The sequence below is a fragment of the Eptesicus fuscus genome, chromosome 25 (genome assembly GCF_027574615.1).
Source record: "Eptesicus fuscus isolate TK198812 chromosome 25, DD_ASM_mEF_20220401, whole genome shotgun sequence".
NCBI classification, from domain to species: domain Eukaryota; kingdom Metazoa; phylum Chordata; class Mammalia; order Chiroptera; family Vespertilionidae; genus Eptesicus; species Eptesicus fuscus.
In genome coordinates, this window is record NC_072497.1 from 10,855,766 (window position 1) to 10,879,415 (window position 23,650).

Genomic DNA, 23,650 nt, shown 5'->3' on the forward strand with positions numbered 1-23,650 from the left:
AATTACCACAACAAAGATGGCAGCTAATTTGCATATCAAGACAGCTTAGAAAGAAGCCAAGAGATGCTGAAGGGAGCAAAGCTGCAGAGAAGCAAGCAAGCTAGGGGGGAGGAGAAGGAAGGAGAGCAGGCGGGGTGGGGTAGAGTGCAGCAGGAAACCCTATTGCAGGATTTTTCCTGCAACGGGAACGCTAGTGTATATATATATATATATATATATATATATATATATATATATATATATATTGATTTCTGAGACAAAGGGAGAAGGAGAGAGAGAAATATCAATGAGAGAGAATCATTGATCGGCTGCCTCCTGCACACCCCACACTGGGAATCGAGCATGTGCCCAGGAATTGAACTGTGACCTCCTGGTTCATAGATAGACGCTTAACCACTGAGTCACACCTAGCATTTCCTGACCTTCTTGATTGAAATGGACAGCTCAATTCAGCTGCGTAGCAGAAGTGCCTGGATTAGGATTTTCTTCCCCAGCATACTAAAGAAGCAGGAACGCCCTGGAATAACTGAGGAGGGGCTGGCAGCCTGTCCCTCTGTTTAGCCTCTGATCTCATCTCGCTGACACTGGGCACCCATTTGTCCCTGTTCTTCTCTTCCTCCCCCATTTCTGACCCGGCTCTAAATTTCAAATCTGACAGTGGCCCTCATAGTCACTGCTAACTGAAGGCTTTTTGTTCTTGTCCTTCAGTGTGAAAGAGGCTGCGGCCTCCCCGATACAGCCTCAGCAAGATGCTGGGTGGGGTGCAAAACCCATGACTGACACGGTGAGCGGAATGAGACCTTTGTGCTGTGTTACCGGTCTAAGTATTGCAATACTTCAACAATATCCAGATGGAAAAAGAATTAGAAAGGATTGACATAGGGAGATACCTGCATTAAAAAGCCCACAGCCCAGCCGGCGTGGCCCAGTGGTTGACCATCGACCCATGAATCAGGTCACAGGTTCAATTCCCGCTCAGGGCACATGCCCAGGTTGTGGGCTCATCCCCAGTAGGGGGCGTGCAGGAGGCAGCCCATCCATGATTCTCTCTCCGTATTGATGTTTCTCTCTATCACTCTCCTTTCCTCTCTCTCTAAAAATAAATAAAAACATATATTTTTCCAAAAACCCACACATTACTGCTCTAAAAAAAAAAATCTGAGCATTGGCAACAATGAATCTGTCACTGTGGGGGGGGGGGGGGGGAGACGCCTTCCTGTGACTCAGTCACTTTCTGGACAGTTTGACTCCCACATGCAACTTGCAGCCCATCTCTCATCTTCATTTCTTTGGCTGAACTCTAGGCCTTTCTGGCACCTGAAAAACTGTCAGCTCAGTTAACACTCCTCAGTCTCTCTGCATGGTATTCTCTGGGAAGTAGACAGATTTATTCATTCCCTTTTTTCATCAGTTTCTCAAACTTCCCTTTTCCCATCGCTTGTACTTTCTTAAGGACTGCAATTTTTATGGATATAAAAAATGTCAAGCTATTTTTAAAAATATTTACAAGAAAAATGCTTGCACTGATTTCTCTCTATTTAGGGAAGTGTCGGTAATGGACGTGGCATCATAGCCCAGCTGTGTTTTCCCACCTGCTATTATTGTGAAATGTCTAAACCCTATTTTCAACGCCAACTGCCAGGCGTTTGCAGGAAGACACTCTCACTAATGTAGGTTCTTCTGACTCATTCGTTTCTGACCTCATGGATACAGAAGCAAACAAGGTGAAGGAAGCCTGCTGAGCCACTTTCTCGGATGAACGCCATTAAAGCTGACCTTGGGAATGAAGAAATAAACCCATCTGGGCCGCAAGTTGACCACTGTTTGAAGCAACATTTCTGTGAAGTACTACAAATACAGCACCTGCCCAGCCCATTTGGCTCACTGGTTGAGTGTTGACCTAAGAACCAGGAGGTCATTGTGTGATTCCCCATCAGGGCACATGCCCGGGTGTGGGCTCGATCCCCAGTAGGGGGTGTGCAGGAGGCAGCCGATCCATGACTCTCTCTCATCCTTGATGTTCCTCTCTCTCTCCCTCTCCCTTCCTCTCTGAAATCAATAAAAAGATCAAATAAAAATACAGCGCTTGAACTCTTGCTGAGGTAGGAGCTCCTGGTTGGGCTGGGGCTTCCGGCGTTTCTGGTGATTACCACATAATGCCTGCTGCAAATCCACCAGCTCAGAAGATGGCTCACCCTACAGAACATCTCTCTCAAGTGGAGGAGTGACAAGAAAATGTCTCTACAGAACAGAAAACGTCACTCCGACAGAGGACAGTGACGAGAACTGGGAAGTTAGACAAGTCAAATTGAAGTAAGGTGTGTGAAGGGAAGAGACATTCTACAACCCACATTCACAATACCTGAGGATGACATGGTTGGAGGGCGGGAGAGGAAGTGAGAGCTTTGGAGGTCAGGTGACCAGACTACAGGGAGGCCAGGGTCCTCGGTAAAGAGAAAGTCAAGCCTGGCTGGTGTGGCTCAGTGGTTGAGCATCGACCTATGAACCAGGAGGTCATGGATTGATTCCCGACTCGGGGCTAATGCCCTGGTTGCAGGCTCGATCCCCAGTGTGGGGTGTGCAGGAGGTGACCAATCAATGATTCTCTCTTATCATTGTTGTTTCTATCTCTTTCTCCCTCCTCCTCCCACTCTGAACATTTTTAAAAAAGAGAGAAAGTCAGCCCCAGGAGAGCGGGCACCAGGCCCGGCCTGCCCACTACTGCATGCCCAAAGCTTGCACACACAGACACTAACTAAGGGTTTGCTGAATGAATGGATGGGAAACTTACTGGGGCTGAAAAATCAAGAAGAGATGCTATGGCCATAAATGTTATCTAATTTAATTATCTACAAATAACTTCATTTTTTTTAGTTGCCAAACGATTTCTGAAACTTGGAGCAGGGGTCAGGTAAACATGCTTATCTACATTGAGTCTGTTTGTGTTTTCTTTGGAACGAACTCTATGAACTTGGCCCAAAATACTGGCTATGCCTTTAAGATAAAACACGAAGGAAAACAGGAGCCCCTACTTGTGTTCTGTCCACGGTGCAAGGACAGAGCCAAATGGAACCCTACTTCTAAGAGCAACTTAAATCGGGCCATTTCGCATGGATGAGCCAGTGCAAGCGCCAGAGCAACTTAACTCGGGAGCACATTTGTTATGATTCAGTTAGTGCATAAAGGCCTGGAAATGTTCAAAAACTGCAGAGGAAAAGCAAAAACAACTGTACTTTGTGTAGAGAAGTGATTAACTTACAGCAAGATCAAAACAGCTTCAAGTAATTCTCTCATACTAAATTTTCCAATTATATCGCTATAAGCCTTGAAGAAATTCAGAACAGACTTAGAGACAAAAAAAAAAAAAAACAGAAAAACTCAGAGTATTTGCAACAAAAGCATGGTGTCACCTCAGAGATGTCACCGAGGGGTATCAGGATGCCCTAGGTATCCATTCATTCTGCCTTTTAGCCACAGGCCCTCACCCCCCAAGTTTTACCAGGCTCATGGCTGCCCTGTCATGTGAGTCAGCGTTTCCCAACCTCCCTCGTGGCCAATGTGGCCGTGTGGGGTCTGGGTCAGCGACACAGGCGAGGAATTGATCTGGGTAAGCTTCCTAACGACCAAGCTGCCTGTCCTGGTTTCTGTCTGTCTTCCTGGCAGCTGGAAAGGGGGGTGATACCTGGACTGTTACATGCAAGAGAAATAAACTTCAGCCCGGCTGGCATAGCTCAGTGGTTGAGGGTCAACCTATGAACCAGGTGGTCACGGTTTGATTCCTGGTCAGGGCACATGCCTGGGTTGTGGGCTCCATCCCCAGCGTGCAAGAGCAGCTCATCAATGATTCTTTCATCATTGATGTTTCTCTCTCTCTCTCCCTCTCTCCCTTCTTCTCTGAAATAAACACACACCAAAATCTACAAACCAGAGAGACAGCTGCTCAGACTGAGCCAGGGGACCAGTCTGGAGCGCCCGTGGCGGATGGGTTTTAGGGGCAATTCACCCTTTTTGCCTGCTCTGTGAAATGGGCCTGGTCCCTGTACTTATTTCTCTTTGCCAGCAGAGGGTGGTAGAGAGGCACTGCGGAAGAAAGAAAGGTGCTTCTGGCCCTGGAGGGCTCCCAGTGAGGGCTCCCACCGCCCCCAGCAGCCAGCAGCTGCCACCAGCACCTCCCTTAGGAGTTTTGTGGCAGCTGACACTCCCAGTGAACAAAGAGGGCAGATCTCCAGCAAGTTCCAGAGGGCTGGCTTCCAGCCAGTTCTGTGGGTACCATAGCAACGAAGACTCTGCACCCTCTGCATCAGGATCTGCACATCAGCCGGAGGGGCGGGGGCAGGGGGGGCTGTCTTCCTTGGGGACTCTGCCAGCCCCTGCAGCTTCCTATAGCGGTGATTCCTGTACTCTTCAGAGCTCCTCCTAGCCGGCGTTTTGTTACTCCGATCCTGATTGGACCAAGACTGCCCTAATGGAAAAATCCAACCATCTTGATGTGCTTATTCGAATACTAATTACCAAGAGCTCAAGTTATCCTGAGCGAGTCAGAAAGGCCTCTGAAATGCCCACTCCGAGGGAGCGCCGTGGCCTTGCTCCCTTCCAGCTGTACGCAGAGTCCGCTCGCAGCTTAAAGGAGGACGCGGCCTGTCAGGAGGCTGTGCGCATGCCCTTTGCTCCCACTGATCCTACAGCCTAGAAAGGCCCGCTGGCCAACCATCGCTTTCCACTGGGCGGTACTTCTTCATCGCTAGCAAACATAATAGGCATATTTCCCCAGCAAAACTAATAAGCCCTTAACATGCCAACTAGGCACTTGGCGTCTACATGGTCAAGTTCTCTTTCCAGCCAGGGCTACCCCTGGTGCTGCTCTCCGCGCCGTGCTTCCTTTGCCCTGTGAGAAACGTCACAGTGTGCCTTCATCGGGCTCCTCCCTCAGCGGCCCTGCACTTCAGTGGCCCGTCCTGATGTCCATGTGGAGCCAGTGCAGTGTTACTCGGAGAACAGCACGGTTTGCGGCTGCGTGCGGAAGAAACGCCACGTGGGGACGGCGCGGCCAAGGCTCTTCCCCACCGCCTCTCCAATGGTGTGGAGGCAGCTTCCCAAATACGTTTTTTTAAAATAAATGTTTAATATGCAAAAGCTAATAGCTGGTTTGAAGTAAGGCAAGTCTGTTACCTACATAAAACTCATCTCAGCCTCTTTACACACACATACGCTAACCAGGAGAGCCTTTGGTATTCTAGCAGGTTCAAAGAAAACAGGAAATATGCTTCCTGCCCAGCCAGTGTGGCTCAATGGTTGAGTATCGACCTATGAACCAGGTGGTCACAGTTCGATTCACATGCCTAGGTTGTGTACGTCCCCTACTGGAGGCAGCCCATTGATGATTCCTGATTCTCTCTCATCATTGATGTTTCTAGCACTCTCTCCCTCTCCCTCTCTGAAATCAGTAAAATATATACTTTAAAAATGTTTAATAAAAACAATGCTTCCTTGCTGACTTTAGACTTAGAGGCAATAAAGGTAAGGCGCAAAATGCAGTTTAAGGAGGCAGGAGTCCCCAAAATGTTACTCCTCTGAGTGCCTCTGCCTGTTTGGAGACGCTGGCTCGTCTCCGCCCTGGGCGCTCAGTGACAGATGGCCAGGGCCCAGCGGAGGACCAGGAGAGAGGCAGGTGGCTATGGAAGTTTCCGCAGGCTGATAACATGGGTAGGAACTGGCGGAAAAACAGGTCTGACTGCGACCAGAAGGACGTGGAGCAAAGCCAAGCACAGACAGATCTTAGGAGAGTGCAATTCCCAGGGCTCAGAGGAAAGGAGCCCAAGACCATTGGGCGGAAATCCACAAGAAAGTGACATGGGGTTGATAACGAATAATCTGCTCTCAAAACTGGCATTCTCTTCCCCACCTGTGTTTTTTTAAGGTAACTTTAGCCGTCTACATGTACACTGATGCTGGGTAACCAGGCAATGGTACTGCAATGCACAGAAATCTAACCCAGTTAGGATCACGTCAGCACTTCCTCTCCAGTTGCTATTAAATAGTTTGCTCCTCTGCACCAAATCATCCCATGCACGCTCTCCTCCCCTGCCTGGTGAGTCACACGTCTTGCTTCACAAATTACTCTGTTATTAGGCCCAGTCGCAAGTGAGTAATGAATGCAAAAGCAAGGGAGTTGCGAGCCTCTTTGCCAGTGACTCACAGAGGGGCCCGAGGCAAGGCCCCGATTCCGACTCAAGTTTTCCCATTTGAGCCTCCGAGATGGGCTTCCTGTCTGCAAGGCCCTCCCTCGAACCGCTGAAGGGAGCTGCAGGAGCTTCCCTGTCACTTAGTCCCAGGGGAAAAGGGTCCGTAAGACCGCTATGCAAATGGCAAACCCATAGTTGATGAATAAAATGAAAAATGAAGAAAAAAAAACACCACCAATCCAGTGCTTCACACGTCACCTCGGGTAGCTAGCTGCCTTTCAAACAGCTGAAACCCTCGAGAAAGAACTATGGCTCTGGAGTCAGAATGCCGGGTGCAGGCCTCCTGGGAACATGATAGCTAAGTGGTCTTGGGCAACTCCATCTCTCCGAATGCTCCTTGCTCACTTGCTGCTGATTCAACCTACTGCAAACACCCGCTGTAGGTATGTGAAAATATCTGAATGCAATGGAGCGCTGGGTCAATGTCACATACTAATATTATCTTATCACCCTAACCTTCTGGGGATGGGAAAGAATCCATGTCAGGCTCGTTTAAATAATGAGATTAAACAATGAGTTTCAAAAGACTCCTCAAGAGAGAGCAATAGGGCACCCTCCACAGCCGCCTCCCTCCCACCTCCCCCCGCCCCCACCCAGATCTCCACGGCGTGCTGCTGGGAAGAGGTAACACTGGGTCATGTCCTCGGAGTGAGGGAGCCTACACGATGGGCACAAACAGTGCGGAGCAGCAAGCCCAGGGGCATGTCCTGGAGACACTGCACATGTTCTCTAGAGTCCACCTTCCCAACCATGAGGTTCCCCCGAGGGGACCACCCAGGCTTCCCCCCACAACATACTGAGGTGGAATTCCCAGGACAGAACCTATGGGAACCCAAGGCCTATTGGCTTATCAGGGATTAGGGTTTGGGCCCAACCAGCGTGGCTTAATGGTTGAGCATCCATTTATGCACCAGGAAGTCATGGTTCGATTCCCAGTCAGGGCACATGCCCAGGTTGCGGGCTTGATCCCCAGTAGGAGGTATCAGGAGGCAGCCGATCTATGATTCTCTCTCATCATTGTTTCTATCTCTCCTCTCTCCCTCTCCCCAACTCTCTCTCTAAAAATCAATAAACCTATTTGTAAGAAAAGGGATTAGAGTCTGAATGCCCATCCTCTCCCCTTCCCAGCTACATGACCTCACAGGAGAAGGGACTTACACGCGCTGACTATCTTGGCATTTAAGTAGGGGTAAGGGTTTTTCGTTTTGGTCAGGATTAAACAATGGCGTGTGTCTACATCGCTTTGTGGAACGCCCGGCCTATAGTCAATGCCCAGTAAGCTGTGTGTGTCAGAGCAGAGGTCACTGTTTGCCTCTGTCAATGGCCCCGTGGGCCCCTGAGCGGTGTGGGGGTGACCCAGACCCCGGAAGGGTGAGGCGGCCACTTCTCAGAGGGACGAGGGCCACCTGCTCCCCTCAGGGACAGCAGGATCTCGTCCACGTCGGGACCCGCCTTGGGCAGTGTCTCCACGGGAGTCATTTTATGGGGTGAGACCCACACGAGGGCGAGGGCGTGGGGCCACATCTTGATCAGGAAGGAATCTGGAGCATCCGTCTCCCTCACAGCTGGAGGGGCAGGGCTTACTCTCCGGGAAGGACTCGGGGTTACTAAGGCACACTGATGAAGCAAGCCCCACATTTTAATATTTTTAAATGCACGCTTACGTAATGTGGAAAGGCGGGGTTTCCTGTGGTGCCGCCTGCCGCCCCCACAGAGGGAAGCGCCCCTTGGAAAAGAAGGAGATGACAAACATGCCACTCATCCGCAGCGAGGGTGGGGTGCAGTGGGTCTGAGAGCCCACAGGACAGGGCAGGGAGGCGGCGAAGGAGGGCAGAGAAACCAGCTCCATTACACGTTCTCAGTGGCTTTCGTCTTTGGCTTTGAAAGCACAAACAAAGCCTGAACAAGAAACGGCCAGACTTCCCTCTGCAAGGACTGCCGGCGCAGGCCCTGCTGTGGGTGTCGCCGCTCTCTCCCTGGGCCAGCCAGCTGCTCCCTCTGTCCACGGACACCAGCCCTTACTATTTCTTTAAAATGTATTTGTATTGATTTCAGAGAAGAAGGAAGCAGGAGAAAGAAAGAGAAACATCAGTGATGACGGAATCACTGATTGGTTGTCTCCTGCACGCCCCACACTGGGGATCGAGCCCACAACATGTGCCCTTAAACAGGAATCGAACTGTGACCTCCTGGTTCATAGGCTGATGCTCAGCCACTGAGCCTCACCGGCCGGGCAGCCCTTACTGTTTTTATTCACCAAAAGAAAATAACCATAAACTCTCACTACTGAGAAGAACTAGTCATTCCTGTCCAGCCTCTCTCTAATGCAAGAAGCCCCTTTGAAGAAAAAAAACAAAAAAGTGTAAGACCAGATCTTTACCAGATAGGGGGGAGAGAGATACAGAGACAGAGATACAGGGCGTCTACAAAGTCTGGAACATAGAGAAAATGTTTCATTTATTCAAGATACTTTTTTTGGATTAATGATGAAATCTATAGCTTCAAATATAGAGATATTTTGTGTGCAAAAGTGTTTGGAAGAAAAAAATCTCGAGTCTACTGCATGAATATGTAACATAAAAATAATTCCCAGGTTTCCAGGCTTTCAAACATCCATTCTTCCCCAAGGGGTGTCCTTACATGGCTGTCTGATATGCAGCTATAGGTTCTCATTGGGTCTCTGATTTCTGCTTCCAATGCAGATGAGTTGCTGGGAATTTGAGGAAACACTGCTCACACACAGCAAGGTCAGATGGCACCTGGCACTGTCAACTCCCTTCTCCCTGGGGAGGGGGGTGCACAGTGCCAAGCGGATTTTCCGCGCCCTCCTCTATTGGCTGACTTTAGGTCTATAAAGTGCCTAAGTCGTTTTTCTGAAAGGTCGTCTTCTTTATATCAAGACTTATTGGATGTTTCCTCAAATTTTTTTTCTGTCAAAAAATGCAGTTGGCAGAAGTGCTGCTACGGATTATACAGATGCCGAGCCTGGGCTGTGTGAATGAATCCAAACTGTGTATGAGCCTGCAGGGGACAGTGGGGGGGGCGGGGGGGGGGGGGGCGGGCTGGGGCCGGCGTACCCACTGGGAAGGGGACCAGCTCCATGTGCTGGGGAGGGGGTTCATGTTCCTCTGTCATTCAGGTGAGTGACATTGGAATAGAAATGTCTTCAGGGTGATCTGAAAGAAAGGCATGAGCTGAAAGAAAGTGAGCAATAGGATCATGTGATCTTCAACTCCAACTATCCCAGGTATAAGAAGTGTCTGAAATAGACATGAGAGAAACACCACTCTGAACCTACGTGATTCTCTTCCTAGACGCCAGGAGACCCCTCTGAGCCTCAGCGAGTCCTCTGTTCAGGGGGAGGGGGAGCCTGAATACGTCTCTTCGCTGCTGATGAAGATGTTCTCAGGCCATTTCCTCCTGCTAGTGGATGAGGTGGGGATGTTACTCACCTCCCACCTTACGAAATCTAAGCAGCATCCACCTTTGCCATGCGGTGAGGTGGGTGTTTGCGGGCGTGGTGGTGGAAGAGGAGTCACATTTACATGTTCCACGCAATTCTGAAACGGCTCAGCCTCTGTCACTGTCACCCATCAGTCATGACACCACCGAGTACACCTGTGTGTGCCCGGGGCGCTAACCTTGCCCAGGAGCAGCCCACCCTTCCCACCCGGTCTCCTTTCAGAAACCTTACTGTGGCCCTCGCCTGACCACACCTCTCTCCCGGGGGCGGAGGAGTCCACAGGCCCACGGGGACATGCCCCCTTTCTAGACTTGCTCAGGATACCCTGAACCCCAAATTCCCTGCCCAAACAGCTCTGAGCCCACTTGCAAGGCCAGCATGGATGCTACCCACGTCTGTCCTCCTAAAAGTGACAGCACAGCGTACTCGTAGGTCTAGGGACGGCCAAAGGAGACAGCTGGAGAGGGCAAGAGAGGACCCATGCTTGGACACAGACACAGAGTGTCTATACAGAGGGGCACTGGGTTCTCGCTGAGGAGGACAGGATGGGGGCTGTGAGGAGGGACAGGCTGAGGGCCACATGCCTCTGGATGTACTCTGGCCCTGGGCCCTGACAATGTGAGGGTGGGCCTGTCCACAGGGCCTCAGAATAGATCTGCAACCCTAGAGGTCCCAGGAATTCTGGGAGCCAGGGATCTGCTCAGGCTGTGCAGCCACAAGAGAGGCTGGTCGCATGACCAGGACAGAAATCCTCATGGGACGCCTGACTGCACGGCTGAACCGCTCCTCCACTCTGGCTTCCCCGAGGCTTCCAAGCCCTCCTTCCTCCTCACTGTGCCCTCTCACCTGACCAAAAAGTAGACGGGGAACTACGTTGGCAGAGCTTTGGGTAAGAAGGCGCAGGGAATTATGGGCTTGGTCATGAGCCCCTCCGGAGCTCTCCCCTGACCCAGAAGGAACTGGTTAGGCTGGAAGGGTGTGGGCCGGGGGCAAGCCCACCGACGTGTCAGCAAGAACCGCTGGGGCAGGAGAAAGTTCAAGGCGTGTGATTCAGATGACCGGCCGCACTGACACACGGTTTTGCTGCTGAAAACCGAGAATAACTACACTACCTTCCCACAGAATACAAATTAAAGGATGATTAAAACGGTAACAACTAATCCCAACTTACAAAGTTTCTTCCACAGCGTGAGCTCATGGAATCCTCACAAAGACAGGGTCTAGGAATACCTCAATTTACCAGTAAAGAATAAAGTGGGGAGGGGTCGAGTGACTTGCTCAGACTGACACAGAGCCGCACGCAAATGGAGGCATTGAGGGCAGAAGGCTACTTCTCTGGCCCTGACTCCATTCTGCTTTCACCAAATCAGTACTGGGGAGCGTGCTCTGCGAGTAACTCTCCACCACGCACACGGTCGCATTTGAGTGTCATCTGTGACGCTTTCGGAGAAATGCGATTTCGGAAGTTCTCTCACGGGGAGAGACCGGAAGCGGGAGGCCTAAAGGACAGAGCCAGCCCTCCTTCCACACTGAGCAGCAGGCTTTGGGGGGTGGGAAGGAGCAAGGTAGGGGTGCGCTCAGAGCACGCAGGGTGAACGCCACCTGAGATCGAGGCTCGTCACCGCCTGGTGAAGTCTTTCATGCGACAGCTCCCCTTTCAAAAAGAAAAAGCTAGGAAGCTACCGTATTTCACAGAGAATAATATGGTACTTGCCTGGGCCAAACACCACTGCTCCCCGGAATATGAAAAACAATACCATGTGATAAACTTTGGAGTTACAGCTGTTATTTTCCACGATTTCCATTAAGAAAACACAGTAGAGGTAAAATGAAACGTAAATAATGATAATTACCTTGAGTGTATATGACAGCTCACTTCCAACGAACTCAGGTGCGGTATATATATGTATGTGTGTGTATATATATTAAAGTGTCACGTTTCCTTTCACAGCATTCCTGCAGAAGCAGAAAAGGGCAAGTAATCAGTAGACTATACAATTATACCCACAGGTTTCCTTCTAACTATAAAACTTTAAGTCACCGTTACAAACCAGTGGTAGAACTTGGTGCCAATCAAATTGGGCCGACCAATCAGTTTTCTTTGACGGTCATAGCATTTAAAACCCTTCGAGCCCACAGTTAAAACACAGGATCTGAAGCGCAATAAAGCAAAAGGTGCCTCTACCTACGGGAGCTACAGGCCACCGCTGACCAGCCTGGACCACTGCCAACTCAGTCACCGGACTGGCTTCCTAAGGCACTTAGCTCTGGAATTCCTTCATTTATCTGTGTGAATTACGTCTTCCAGGTAACCTGAGGAAAGGTAATCATGGCCTAGCATAGCCTGGTGTGATTACAGTCATACTAAAGCAGATGGTTTTCCAAAGGGCCAGCTGTGACCCTTCAGTGCCCTGGCTGTCCACTCTGGCCCTACATGGGAATTACTTGGGAGGGATTTATAAGCCACACTCTCCCCTCATCCAGACCAAGTAAATCGGGGACTCTGAAGGTGCCGATCTGACATTGGTACTGTTGTTATTGCTGCTTGACAAACTCATTTACTGAGGCACAGCACACAAATAGCAAAGTGACAAATCGTAAAGGTGAACACACCTATGTTATAGCCAGCAGCCAGAGTGAGAAGAGGGATGTTACCAGGACCCCAGACCCTGCCTTTAGGCCCCTCCCAGTCACAACCTGACCTTCCCCAACTACTGAACCCTTACTTCTAGCTCCATGGACTAATGTTGCGGTTCTTAAACTTCATATCAACGGAATCATACCAAATGCATCCCTTTGCACCTGGATTCTTGCTCTCAGCACTTGTGACTGAGGTGCATCAGGCTGGTGCATGTACAGCAGATGAGTCATTTTCTTCGGTGCTTAGTATTCCACAGCATGACTATATCACATCCTGTTTCCCCATTCTACTGTGGATGGAAACTTGGGGCGTTTTGAGTTTGGGGCTATAACAAATAATGCTGCTGTCTATGAACATTCTTAAACATGTTGTTTGGTACACATATGTACGCGTTTCCGTAGGGCATGTACCTAGGAATGGAAATGCTAGGCCTTTGTATACACAGTTTCAACAGACATTGTTGGACTGCTTTCCAAAGCTGTGACCTCAATTTATGCTCCTACATCAGTACGAGAGAGAGAGAGATTTGTTGTTTCACTTTTTCATGCATTCAGTCATTGGTTGATTTTCTTATGTGCCCTGACTGGGGACCGAACCTGCCACCTTGGCGTATCGGGACAACGCTATAACCACAGCACTACCAGGCCAGGGCCTGGCTTTAGTATTTTTTTTTTTAAGTTCTCTATTGAGTCTTATTTTCAGCCAGTACTGAGAACCACTATGAATGGGTCAGAAAAGTAATTCATAGGCCATGACCAGAGATTGTCTACAGTGGAACGGAATAGAAGAGAAAACATCAATATGTATCAAGCATTGTTTAGTGAAACTTTTTCAGTTAGTGTGTGCGTGTGTGTGTGTGTGTGTGTGTGTGTGTGTGTGTGTGTGTGTTTGAAGGGGTCTAAAAAGCATTTTCTTGCCATCGATGATAATCAAAAAAAATTTTTTAAATCCACTGTAATAGTGTAATCAGTAAAACAATTACTTAGGAAAACTCAACTTGCATATTACTTTACAGTCATCATCTAGAAATGCTCTGAAAGAAGCTTTACGCCCCCGGCTGGCTGTGGACCAGAATTCCCAGAGAGCAGCTCTTGCTGGAAACAAGTCAGGGAAAGCCGCTGACGGCTAATGCACCAGAAGGAGCTCGTTAGGGGACCCTGGCCTTTGACCCACAGTGGAATATGATAATGAGCCCACGATGTGAACACTGTAAAAGAAAATGGTTACTCTGCACAACCTGGGATTTGTTCAGCATCAGCATATTCTAAGTTTGTAAAGTTTTAATCAGATGTTAAACAAGAAAACACATTTGAGGGCAAGAAATCGAAGCCAATTTAGTTATTAAATGATATCAAGTCATCTTCATTACTGAAGAATATGCTCTCCGAATTTTTGCTTGCATTTTGACATGATTACTTTATTGTTCAGCCTGAGTGAGGGCCAATCTAATCAACAAGTATTTATTGACTACCCATTAAAATACATATGTCTGGCAAAGGAATCAAAATAAAAGAAATAGACCTTGTTTTCGCATATGATATCTATAGAGGATAAATGGATTAACGCATGTGACTTTTTCTCCCTAAGTACTTCATTTTAGAACATGGAGATAGTAAATGACAATGATTTTAAGCCCTTTAATGTAATATTTTATCTCTTCAAATAACCCAAACATAGGCTCCAGTTGTGAATTTTATAATTTTCCCTTTAATGAGAAATGTACTCGGTGACCATTTCACAATGTAGACAAATACCGAGTCATTCTGTAACATCTGAACGAATATCACGTTATGTCAATTACATCTCCATTAAAAGAAAAAGCTGGAGCACTCCTTCCATTTCTCCCTTTGCCAGGCTGGTGACCCCATGGCACGTGGACGTCCCCGCTGCAGGACGCAAGCAGGCAGCACAGGCTGTGACGGGGGAAGAAATAAACCTCTGGTGGGCACACACAAACATAGGTGTCTTTTGGTTTTGTTTTACATTTTGCACATGCACATGAATGTGTGTGTATGTGAGTCTGTCTGTGGTGTGTGTGTGCCTGTTTGTGGTGTGTGTGTGTGTGTGTGTGTGTACACACGCATGCCAATGCTAAGCTACTTCACTTTGGAAATTGTAGTGAAATATCTGAGTTTCCTGGCATTTCCTGAAGATATAACTCAGGAAACAATAAAAAGGAAACTTTCCATTGAATTGGAACTTCTGTAAACCAAACATCAGCTATGCGTTAGGCCTCCGGTCTGTTCCGTTTACTCTCCTTAAGAACATAGCACACAGGAGCTCTTAATGCTGTGACCTAAAATTGAAGTTCTCCATAGGATGTAATAGACACTCTCAATAGTGTCTATTTTGTCCTGAAGAGATATATGATTTAGCTACTCATATCAGTGATTGGTGAGGTAGGAAAGTAAATAAATTTTCCAAGTTTAAAAAAAAAAAAGAACATAGCACAGCCTGACTGGCGTGGCTCAGTGGTTGAGCGTCAACCTACGAACCAGGAGGTCACAATTTGATTCCCAGTCAGGGCACATACCCAGGTTACTGGCTCGATCCCCAGTAGGGTGCGCACTGGAGGCAGCTGATCAATGATTCTCATCACGGATGTTTCTAACTCCCTCGCCCTCTCCCTTCCTCTCTAAAATCAATAAATATATACATTTTAAAAGAACATAGCACAGACCCCCTTCCACAGACTCTCCAGTACCCAGGGGTGCAGAAATAAAGAAGGAATGCTAATCCAGATGAATCAAACCTTTTAACTTTGCATTGGAGCAACATATAGACACTTACAGTCTGAGAAACCGTTAAGTCTCATACTTGGGAAAGATGACATGTGTCTCAAAGTCAAGTTCTTTTCTCAGTAAAGCTATCTTCTGTTTATTAAGGGGCTTTCTCAGACTTTAAGGTAAGACAAGAATGAAATTTGGAAATAATTTAGCTGTTTTAAAAACACAGCGATTGCTGAAGTCTATATACAATCAAGCATCTGTCCACCATCAACAGAAAGCCCATGGGCAATTCTGGCTGTTAGAGCATCGAACAAGGTCAAATTCTTAATCTCTCGCTCACCTGCCATTGGAAGTTTTATACCTAAGCCCTAATTTATTTTAATTGGGATTTTAGCTTAGTTTATGTTTTCATAATTTAAAGTCCTTGCTACAAGACATAATCTTAGGGCAATACATGTAGTATGAGCCATAAGCTGATGACACTGACGGTTGCATAGGACTTAGGGGACACGTCCTGCTACTTGGGGATGCCTTGCATGGTGCCTAACATTTGGTCTGTCTAGGGTGGTCACAAAGATTCCTTCAATCGTCTGGCTCCACCAAGTACAGGAAACAACCAACCCGGGCTGTGTAAGGCCAGAAAGGCCAGTGCGGGCGTTTCCGGGAAAGGGAGGTGCGACTGAGCTGGATCCCGGCAGGAGCTTCCTGGGGCTCCCGCCTCCTCTCTGTGCTGATCTGCACTTCCCCGGGAATCAGCGGTGGGATAGGCTGTCCAAACATCGCTCCTGATGCCAACCCGCCTACTTGCTAAACGTGACTTCAGGCTTTCAGCCAGTAAATAAGCTAACCACGCAGGTCTCAAACCCATCTTTAGGAAGGTGTGTTATCTCTAGCTCAGTCTTGGCACTGGATCCCTGAAGTCACATTGGGGAGCCTTGGACACCCAAGGCTGCTGTGTGGAAGGCCTGCCGGGGGCCTAAGGTCAATAAAAGGGCGCCACACTGTATACTCTCTGTTCCTCCTCTCACGCACACCCACCGGCAATGCTTCTTTGGGGGCCCAGGAGAACTCAGGTGGGGTGTGTGTGTGTGTGTGTGTGTGTGTGTACTGACCTCCAACTCTGCAATAATTCACACAGGACACTGACTTATGAAGCATCTGATGTTCTTGCTTTCCTACCTACGTTCACTCTACTTTAGGGACTCTGAGCACAGGATGGTCACGACCCTGGTCCAAAGTGGGATCGGCTCCACCACGAAGGACCCCCATAATCGCAATGGGATTTTCTAAGAAAGTCAGTCTCGCTGTGATATAATGAAGCATCAATGAATGACCAGAGATGTGAATACAGATGGAAAGTCCACCACTTGTCAGTCACGTGGGAGGTGCTTTGCTTCGATCGGCTGCCTCCTGCACGCCCCCTACTGGGGATTGAGCCCGCAACCCGAGCATGTGTCCTGACTGGGAATAGAACCAGCAACCTCTTGGTTCCTGGGTCGACACTGAGCCACTGACCACATCAGCCAGGCTCGTCTTTCTGTTCTTTATAACCAACAACCCCGTGCAGTGGACATTATAATCATCGCCTTATCAATAAGGAAACAGGTTTGAAGAAATTCTCTGACTTGCCCAGGCCACTGAGTTAACAAGCAGGGGCACTGAAATCTAGATCTTTCTGCCTCTCTAGCCCACATTCTGCCCACCAGACCATGCCTGCCCCCCAACAGTGAAGCAGATCACAGACTGACTTTTGGCCTTTTGCTGTAAGACGCCACGTGAACGTATTATCGTGGGTTCAGGGCCGCTCACAGGACGAGGGCTCCGTGAAGGGCTGATGGCATCGGACAGGAATGCAGAAGGCTCCAATCGCATAGATCTCTGCGTGCCGTAAGGCAGCGGCGTCCTGGCTCCCTCCCTCCCCTGCTCTGCCTGTCAACCTCACTCAGCCCAAATTTCCTCATCTGAAAGCTGCCCAACGTAAGCTTTATCTCATTGAAATAAGCAGGGAAATGCACATATACACAGCGATGTGTGTATGTGTGTGTGTGTGTGTGTGTGTGTGAGAGAGAGAGAGAGAGAGAGAGAGAGAGAGAGAGAGAGTATTACTAACCCAAAATTCTCTTGAAACTTGTATAAATTAATTGGGTTGCTTTTAGAAAAGGCAGAAATATTTTTAATAGGAAGAGCCTACAATTACTGTCTGCATGAACATATGCCTCTTGCCCCTTAAAGAATGTGTCCCTTTGGGCAGGAATTCCACAGATGAAATTTTAAGTGGAAATCCCCCTTTAAATAAAAAAGGATTGTAGGGGGTGTTGGGGGTGGGGGAGGAATGAGAAGGAGTTGTCTGAAGCCCAGCCCTCACTCATGGTACAGAAGACCCCTGAATGCATGGATTCGTGAATGAATTCATCTCCACCACCTGGTGAGTCCCAGGGTTTCTTTTCCTGCGCTAAGGCTTTTTAGGAAATAAAATGGCTTGAAAGCACATCCTTGCTAAACACGTGCTTGAGTAGGAAAAAACAGTTTTGTTTTGCTTCTCCCCACGAGGCAGGCAGTTTGAGAGCTAATCAGTTGGTGCCTTCTAGAGCGACACTGAGCCCTAGCCGGTTTGGCGCAGTGGATAGAGCGACACTGCGGTTATGCCTCCGGACAGGGCAGCTCAGAAAAGCTCTCCCCCGTGGGGGGAACGGGTCCTGCCTTGTCCCCAATTAAAGCCATCCTGGGACGGTCAGGGTGGCCTGAGCACATGCGGTCAGGCTTTTCACTTCTCCACAATCCAGGCTTTCCCAGCAAACCACGCTGTGCGGCTGGGCTCGGCCTCCTGGGATCTCACTCTCCTGGGATCTCACTCTCGGGCAATTCTCCGTGTCCCTTCAATGAATCAGTGCAAACTCCTCCGCCAGCCCGGTCACAGGTCCCAAGGCCACACTTACTCTCCCCACCAAAGACATCTGAAGTACCACTCACCAAGCAAAGGATTCAAACCCCTCTTTTCTGTCTCTCTCCCAGAAAATCCGGCCAAAATGAGCATTGTGACCCCCTCTTCTTGCTCACTCTCTCTCTCTCTCTCACACTCACAATCAAACACACACACACACACACACACACACACATACACATACATACTCACACACACACTTACAATCAAACACACACAGTCAAGGCCTCCTGGGTTTGAAAGTTCTCATCAGTGCAGAGGTGCCTACCTTTCTGGAGCTTCAGTCCACAGAAGGCGCCCCCAGCCCCGGCTCCGCAGCCGACTGCCCGCGTTCCAGCCTCCAGCAGGGCGCCTGCTACCAGAGGGCAGCGCTCCTCATCGCTGCGTGCGGGCGCTGGGATTCCTGCAGGGACCCACCCTCCGAAGTTGCAAGTCAAGATTTCTGACTGAGGGCGATCCGTGACGTGAGGCAGAGCGACTGGATGGCACCTGCAGGTTCTTCCAGATGGGATGTCCTTCCCTGCCTCACCACTGGGAGAGGAGAAAACTGGAATTCAGTCAGACACGGAACCACAGCGGGTTGCCTCATCGCCCGGCCTTTCGGGGCGCACGGTTATGAGTCAACTGCTGAACAGGATGGTCTTGTTAGCACGGAAGGGAGGGGGTTATGCGTGGTGGGGAGGAACCTGAAACATTAACAATGCGCTGCCACCGAGCTGGTAGGGCAGCCATGGAACTCTCTAGAAGCCTGCGAGGACTGGCGGGGCTTTGTGCTCATCACCTCGGAGCATCAGCCCACATGTGTGCCTATTTCTTAGCTTTTCTGAACCACGTAACAACAAAAAATAAAACAGCGGGCCACCTGTCCTAGTTAGAGAAGCCAGATGTGACTCTGTCTGCACCTATTCAGCCAGTCTCACGGAAACCATCCCAGCCGGCGGAGGACACGCCTAAGCGCGGCAGGATCTACATGTTGTCGCTGCCGCTCCGGGCACGTCAATGTCAAAGGCATGGCTCCTACAGTCTGTGTGAGACCGTGTGTGCCTTTTGGGGCCCTTTTCACTTTCTCTCGCCTGAAGATGAAACATCTGCAGGCGTGGGTTATTGAGAGGCGCTCTGAGAGGGACGGAGCTTGGACAAGTTGGATCCTGCACCCCTCACCAGCCAAACCTCACCTGCCAGGGGTGCAGGCAGCACCGCCCACTCCGCAGCCCGACTCAGGGCTCCTCTCATTGGCTGACTCCGCTGCGGAAAGACAGCTTTCCTGTGTCAGCTAAGAGATGACAGCAAAGTCAGAACTGACTGGAGGCGGAGAAGGGGAACGCCACAGTTCTCCGGTTTAGCTAATGAATTTAGTTCAAAGGAGGAGGGCCGGGAAAGGCCTCTTCACTCAACACTTGCTCTCTCCATTCTCCCTAGTCTGTCTCTTCTCTCCCGGGCTTTCTTTTTCCCCTAAGTGTGCATTTTAAAACTCCTCTGGCAGGAGGGCTGAACTTGCGTCACTGCGTGTGGCGGGTGGTGGTCAGACCCTCAGCATCTCTCACCGGAGACTGCAGAACTGCCTGCTCTTCCCGCCCCCAGATTGTCCATTTCTAGGCCACTCACCTCCTCCAACTGCCACCCCCTTACCTTCCTAAATAGACATTTTTTTCTTTTATTTATTTTTTATCCTCACCTGAGGATATTTTCTGCATTGCTTTTCAGAGACAGTAGAAGGGAAGGAAGGAAGGAAGAGGAGGAGGAGAGAGAGAGAGAGAGAGAGAGAGAGAGAGAGAGAGAGAGAGAGAGAGAGATGGAGAGAGAGAGAGGGAGAGAGAAACATCGAAGTGAGAGAGACACACATCAATTAGTTGCCTTCTGCACAAGCCCCAACCAGGGGCAGAGAGTGAACCGACAACCAAGATATCAGGAATCGAACCCGAGACCTTCCGGTGTGCAGGCTGATGCTCTAACCACTCAGGCCACCGGCCAGGGCAAACCTTTTTTTCTTTATCACGACTCTCCCCTGCTGACCGGGCTCTACGCCTCCTTTTCCCTATAGACTCCCTTAGTACAGGGACAGCCTGGTTGCAACCAATTTTCCAGAATCTCCTTTTACTCCTTCCCGAGATTTTCCAGGCAAAGCAGACAGACAGCTCCGGCGCCCACCCACAGGCTGCCTCCGCTGCCAGGTCCCCCGCTCTCAGCGCGCCCTGTTCTGTTTACACCTACCTTACAACACGTCCCCCTGTTATAACTTAACTGGGGCTGCGTCTGCTTCCCCGCTGCCCTGGGAATCCCTCTGGGACATCCCCTAGACATCTTTCTACCCCTGGAGCTTAACACAGTGCCTCGCTCGCAGTACCTGTCAAACTCGAACACCATCCATGGTTCAGTGTTTGGCAGGTAAATCTTCCACTCCCGGGAAATCTGGGGAAGAGAAGGCCCCCGAACTCCACTGCAGATTCCCCGCCTCAGAACTGAGTAAGCCAGAGAGTGCTGCAGTCACGTTTTAGGGGTTTTAGGGATTTTTGCTTTAGTCATTTGTATACTTAGATACATGTCATCTCCCGATGAAATGGAATGTTCACATTGAGGCTGAAGTATTTGCACATAGCTCAGTATCTCCTCTATCATCAAAAAGCAGATTGCTATCGGCTGTATTTCTTGAATCACTGTCAAGGTGTAGTTCCGCCTCATTCCTCAGGGGCAGGTGTAAAATTAACCTGCTGCGCGCCCGATGCGACAGGGGCAACCGCCAGAAAAGTGGAAGTAAGGGGTTCTGAGGGTTTGCTAGGTGTGGCCTGAGGCGGGGGGGGGGGGGTTGGCGCTGTGTCTCTCCCACCAAGCCTGGCGTGTGTGCGCACAGCCCCTCTGAGGAAGGTAAGTAACACAAGTGCGGTTCTTTTGAGGAGTCCTAAGGTAATGCCTTTCTCTTCCTCTTCCTCTTTCTCTTTCTCACTTGTGCCTCGTGACAAATTTATCAGTCCATTGCTAACAGAGCATGCCATGTGGGAAGCATGATAGAGTATGTCGTATATGTGAGGGTCATTTCTTCAAGGTATAACACTTAACTTTCATTTTCTCTTGAGGAGTAAGTTATTTTTTTATTAGTTTTACATTTTGTTTTGTTTTTTTTTAAATATTTTTTAATATATTTTATTGATTTTTTACAGAGAGGAAGAGAGAGGAAAGAGAGAGTCAGAAACATCGATGAGAGAGAAACATCGATCAGCCGCCTCCTGCACAACCCCCACTGGGGATGTGCCCGCAACCAAGGTACATGCCTCTGACCGGAATCGAACCTGGGACCCTTGAGTCCTCAGGCCGACGCTCTATCCACTGAGCCAAACCGGTTTCGGCATTAGTTTTACATTTTGAATCCTCATTCACAGATGTTGAGGCATTTATTAAAATCTTAACGCCCGGCCGGTGCAGTTCAGTGGTTGAGCATCGACCCATGAACCAAGAAGTCGCGGTTCGATTCCCAGTCGGAATGCCTGGGTTATGGCTCGATCCCCAGTGTGCGGCGTGCAGGAGGCAGCCGATCCATGATTCTCTCTCATCATTGATGTTTCTCTCTCTCCCCTCTTCCTTCCTCTCTGAAATCAATAAAAACGTATTTTTAAAAATATGTGAGTTGTCAATACAGTGTTCTGTGTGACAAAGTAATAAGGAAACAGAATGCCCTGTATCCCTCCCGTCGTCATTCATTCGACACATGGTTTATGTAAAGTGTCTGAAACAAAGATGGCGATGATGTTTTTGACCTCGTGGAAATTACTATCTATCTTTCCCCTTTCTCCTGGTCGCCCTTCTATCCCATACCATACAGGCCACCTTCCAACAAAGAACTGGGGGAAGATCTGCTCGGCTAACCCAAGAATAGACACTTCTCTTCTGCGTGTGAATTCTTTTTTCTTTTTTTAATATGTATTTTTATTGATGTCAGAGAGGAAGGAGATAGAGATAGAAACACCAATGATTGGCTGCCTCCTACACACCCCACACCGGGGATAGAGCCCGCAATGTGGGCATGTGCCCTGACTAGGAATCAAACCCTGACCTCCTGGTTCATAGGTCGACGCTCAACCCCTGAGCCACACCAGCCAGGTCGCTTGTGAATTCTTAAGTAGGATGTTTGTAAAAGCAGACGGAGCGCCCTGTGAAAACACAAGCTGGGCTAAGCTCTATGATGTCAGCCAGCTGAGACTCATTCCCACGGACCAGAAACTCACCCCTCTGCCCACTGAGTACCGAGAGACCGGCCTACTCCACGGGCACTAGACACACAGCCCAGGCTTGCGGTGCAGCGTGAGCAGGTGCGGGACCGTGGCTGCTGGACTGGCTCGGTCACTCTCTGCTCATTCCCAGACCCTCCTGAAAGGGAGCTCTAAACCAAATGCAGCTCCCTCACCAGTGCTTTTGGTGGATGCCACCAACGCATCCTTGGGGACCAGAAAATCCCCGTGCAACTAGAAGTGGCCCAGTCCCCGATCCTGGGGCGCTATTTTCTTTTCCTTTCGGGCCTCTGAGGTCAAGGTGCCCTCTGCCTGTCAAGTTACCAGGTAATCTTTAAAAAAATAATAAAAATAAAATATATATATATATATATATATATATTTTTTATTTCAGAGAAGAAGGGAGAGGGAGAGGGAGAGAGAGAAAAACATCAATGAGAGAGAACCATGTATTGGCTGCCTCATGCACACCCCCTACTGGGGATCAAGCCAGCAACCTGGGCATGTGCCGTGATCGGGAATTGAACCATGACCTCCTGGTTCATAGTTCAACACTCAACTACTGAGCCATGCTGGGCAGGTTACCAGGTAGTCTTAAAACACAGCCCTCATCAAATTCCTTCCTTGCTCTGAAATGTATGGCTCCTTTATGCCAGATACATTAACTATAAACTTCTATGACTATTTCCTAAACTCCTCTCTACAATGTCATCCCCACCCAGCTTATCCCACTTTACTCTCCAACTGCACCCCAATTAATATCTCCCCTTGGGCTGGGCCAGTGGCTATGTCCCCTCTGACCTTTGCTTATGCCCCACCCAAATCTGTTTCTCATACTGGCCTGGGTCAATCTTTCTTTTCCTTGAGTCTTCACACTGATTGTCCAAATCACACCAGGATCCCCTGTTTATGCGCAGCCCCATTCTTTCATAATAAAGTACAAAAAATATTTGATCGTTGTGTGTATTTGTGCACAGACACACACGCAGGTAGGTGCCTTGTCTGCACGGGGCTGTTAACACCCTCTGATCTCGCCCCACAAACACTCCCAGGTTCACAGGAGACCCTGGATAAGTATCAGTTAAGGATGTGATACCACTCTTGCCCCGGATGTTGGAAGCTAGACGTACCTTGTGCAGCTGCTCTTGCTCCTTCCATGGGGTGTTCATTCTTTCAGCAGTTATTCACAGAGCACTGCTCATGCGCCTGAAAATAGGGAGATCCCGGTGAACAAAGCAGCTATGGTCCCTGCTTTCTCCCGACTTGGGAGTCTCTCGAGTTTGGGCTATGGCTGGAACGCGAGGCCCACTCTCTGAATGGCGACAGTCACTCGCTCTCCCTCCCTGGGAGTCTACCAACAGGTCACCTGAGCTACACAGCAAGGGGTGGGGGCTAACTCCTCAGAAGACACTAA

General features: G+C 49.2%; 1 protein-coding gene across 2 annotated transcripts in view; it reads right to left on the minus strand.

Moving 5' to 3' along the window:
- The window catches only part of CERS3 (ceramide synthase 3), a 62,863-nt gene extending 39,430 nt beyond the window's left edge, over positions 1-23,433 (minus strand). Inside the window, exons 1-3 of one of the 2 annotated variants that reach the window (XM_028135751.2) lie at positions 23,367-23,411; positions 18,285-18,547; positions 11,559-11,661 (exon numbers count right to left, since the gene is read on the minus strand). The gene's annotated coding sequence lies outside the window, so the exon portion shown is untranslated. Of the gene's footprint in view, positions 1-11,558; positions 11,662-18,284; positions 18,548-23,366 lie in introns of both variants that reach the window. The other variant, XM_054713366.1, reaches the window with a different exon arrangement.
- Between the last annotated feature and the right edge of the window lie 217 nt (positions 23,434-23,650).